This window comes from Carassius auratus, chromosome 20 (assembly GCF_003368295.1).
Source record: "Carassius auratus strain Wakin chromosome 20, ASM336829v1, whole genome shotgun sequence".
Lineage (NCBI taxonomy): Eukaryota > Metazoa > Chordata > Actinopteri > Cypriniformes > Cyprinidae > Carassius > Carassius auratus.
This window is the reverse complement of record NC_039262.1, coordinates 21,999,827-22,003,407: the sequence shown is the minus strand read 5'-3', so window position 1 is coordinate 22,003,407 and position 3,581 is coordinate 21,999,827. Positions and strand designations below refer to the sequence as shown.

The window sequence follows — 3,581 nt, the reverse complement described above, 5'->3', positions numbered from 1 at the left end:
GTTCGTTATCTGGCTCGGCTCGGTGTTCATCTTCACAGCAGTTCAGTCAGTGTACTGTTTGAGTGCATGCATTACTCCGGGATATTGGTTTGTTTGAACTCAGAGGGTGTATCAGCCACATTAAAAAAGTGAACAGCTTAAGTAATTTGTGGATTAATGCATATCAGAGACACCAATCGTTTAAAACGATTCAGTTTGATTTGGTGAACTGAATGATTCGTTCGCAAACCGGATATCCTGCTTTGATTTGAACTCTCTCTCTCAACAGACACGGAAGAGAAGACAATGCTGAATAAAGTCGTCATTTTTGCTATTTTTGGACCAAAATGTATTTTCGATGCTTCAAAAAAATCTAACGGACCCTCTGATGTCACATGGACTACTTTGATGATGTTTTTCTTACCTTTCTGGACATGGACAGTATACCGTACACACAGCTTCAATGGAGGGACTGAGAGCTATCGGACTAAATCTAAAATATCTTAAACTGTGTTCCGAAGATAAAAGGAGGTCTTACATGTTTGGAACAGCATATGGGTGAGTTATTAATGACATAATTTTAATTTTTGGGCGAACTAACCCTTTAATGCCACAAGCTCAGCTGCTTGTGCCGAATAATTTGATGGCAATTAGCCAGAGGCCACAATGTCAAATTCAGTTACCTCATAACCAACCTTATTCAGGCCTGTTTGTGGATCTTTAAAAGCTGAGCCATCCACAAAGAGGATATTTTCACAATTTTCAAGTGGCACGTCAGACAGGTCTGGACGTGGCGTACACGCTTGTTCAAGTGCTGTTAAACAACAATGATGCTCTTCCCATCCTCTTCTGTTGGAAGGAGAGTAGCAACATTCAAGGTTGTGCATTGCTTAACAGTGATATTAAGCGCATCGTGCAGAATAGTATGATATCTTAAACATCGAGCTGTTGATAGTGTGATGTTTTCTATTCCTGCAAAATCATGGACACTGCGTGAGACACCATCAAAATCAAATCAGAGTAACCTACGAATTCTCTAGAAGCCATCACGGCCTTCTCAACAGCTGCCACCCTCAGACAGTGTGGCAGGCCTGCTGCAACTGGGTCCAGTTTGCTGGAAAAATGTGACACAGGTCTCAGTTTGTCTCCATGATGCTGCAACAATACAGAATTCATAAATACATTTTTCTCATCAACCATCTTAACAGGGTTTATTTGGCGCCTGCAAGCCCAGAGTCAAGCGTGTACGTCTGCAGACTGCAAGACGGGGGTGTAACTTGAAGTGGGCGTAACTTGAAGTAGGAGGCGTAACTTGAAGTTGTCCAAATCACACAGAACCACGCGATATCTCAAAACGATAAGTTATTGATAATATGGCGGCTTTAATTAGGGCACAGAGTAGAATATTGATTACGTTTTAAGGGAGGCAGGGGTTTTAGGCAGGATTTGATTCATGATGTGTGTGTAGATATTAATGTTAGGGGACAATATGAGAGATGTGTACGTTTTAGTAGAAGCACGTATTATCTGATCCACAATCCGGAACAGAAGAGGGCAGTAATGCACCAATAAAACTGGATGCCAACCGCATTTAAACTGGAAAGAAGACGAATATGATAGCTTGCTGTGAGAGACAAAGGTGAGAATATTTTTCCCCCGAAATAATTATTTAAATTGAAGTGTATAAGTCATTTTCATACAGTGGTATTGTTTTTGGAGTTAATCATTTTTTTAAAACTAAGGCGTAAAGTAAGCAACATATAAGCAAAAGGTCTAAAGACCTTATCCCCAGGTTTCACCTACATAATATAGCATATTTGTGATTTTGCTGTAAAAAATTTTTTTATAATGCATAACTAACAGTGAAGCTCCATTAAGTACATGACTCAATAGTGGATTTACATAAACCACATATACTTCTTGAAGACTATTACTTCTTGTGACCGACAAACTGCGCGCCAGTGGCATGCTGGGTAACATAATTTCAATCAATCGATCAATTTTTTTTTTAGATTAATACAGTAATGTCATTTGTACTGAACTCCTGACATTTAAAGTAATATGCAGCTTATATCCATCATATAAATGTGAACTTTATATGATGTGCAGAAAGCTGTCGACATCAGTATTTGACCTTCAAGCAAGCACCACACACACACACACACACACACACTTCCTTATTCTCAACTGACACAAAATCATATCAACAGCAATTCATTATAATGACTCATCTTCTAACATGGCTCACTGGCTCTTCCTCTCTCAGATTTGCACACACAAATACATTTGAAAAAGCCTTTTTAGTACTAGGAGCAAGTGGATGTTCAAATCATATCATATGTTGAGATGTCTACAAGTACACTGTGACTGTGCCTTCCTCTCAAGTCTAGGCATGACCTTTTATAAAGTCTATGATCATGACACATTTACTCATTCAGACCACTACTTACACACCCTCCACTTCCAACATACATTGAGCAACATGAGGCCAGTTTTACAAGAAAGACAGAAAGTGATTGAGAGATGGCGTTCATAGTCCCTGTCAACCGATAAAGGCTTCATGAATGACATAACGGTACTTTGAGGTACTTTCAAGACTATTACTAAATATCTATTTATCATCTGACAGGATAATGTTTGATAAGTATTGTAGATGAGCACATCTAATAGACATGAAACCGGTGTCTGAGTGATATGTGTTTGTGATATTGTGTAGAATTCACTTTTGTCAACAATGCTATAGATGAGTGTAAGTCATGTAAACAAACAAATCTATGTAAAGTAACTAAACATAAGTTATCTATTTTATTTGTCCATTTGCAATATTGCATATAATTTAAGGAACATTTGTGTTGGATAAAAAGCGAGTTACATCAGTTATTATCTCAACATGTAAATGCAGTATATCACAGATATATGACAGAGGAGACTGACTCTTGTCTGGATGTTACAGGGACAAATGAGACACGTGTGTTTATCTGCTGCAGAGACACTGATGAAGGAATGCTGCCATCAAAGGATTTGTGTAAGTACACTACAAAAATAAATGAAACATTTTAAATCTTAAGTTTCATTTTATTTTAATTAATGTAATTTTAAACAACTATTACACCTCTTTTCTTATACTGTGCATTTGCTGCAGATCTTTTGTGGTGGAGCATGACCTGCAAGGAAAATAATAATGTAATGACGTTTTGTATTGTGTATGTGTACTTTTGTAGGATATGAAAATGTCTGTGTGTGCACTGAGGATGGAGAAGACCACAGCATCATCCTGGAAATGATCAAGAGTCACAGATTAGACGCTCCATCACTCCACCTGCCCTTTACTGTCTCATCAGGAGCAGATGCTGCTGTGGTGTCTTCATCCTCAGTTCGAATACCAGGGAACACATGTTGGATAAAAACTGTTAGTCTGAATGCACTTGTAAGTCGCTTTGGATAAATTTATAATTTATTTATAAATTTGAACCACTTCAGTGTTTAGCCCACTACAAAAGTAATAAATCAATGCATGTACTTGTAAACTTTGTATAAATGTTTTTCAGGTACTCATGCTCATGGGGTGCAGGCACACGAAAGTTTGGAGCAGACACAGCAGT

At 38.0% G+C, this 3,581-nt stretch overlaps 1 long non-coding RNA gene across 2 annotated transcripts; it reads left to right on the top strand.

The window, feature by feature from the left end:
• The first annotated feature begins 1,291 nt into the window (after positions 1 to 1,291).
• On the top strand, positions 1,292 to 3,374 carry LOC113121187 (uncharacterized). 2 transcript variants are annotated; one of them, XR_003294679.1, is made up of 3 exons: positions 1,292 to 2,564; positions 2,933 to 3,004; positions 3,201 to 3,374. It is a non-coding gene; the product is annotated as an uncharacterized LOC113121187 (long non-coding RNA). The 2 variants fall into 2 exon arrangements; XR_003294678.1 differs by having other exon boundaries at positions 1,292 to 3,004.
• The last annotated feature ends 207 nt before the right edge of the window (positions 3,375 to 3,581 follow it).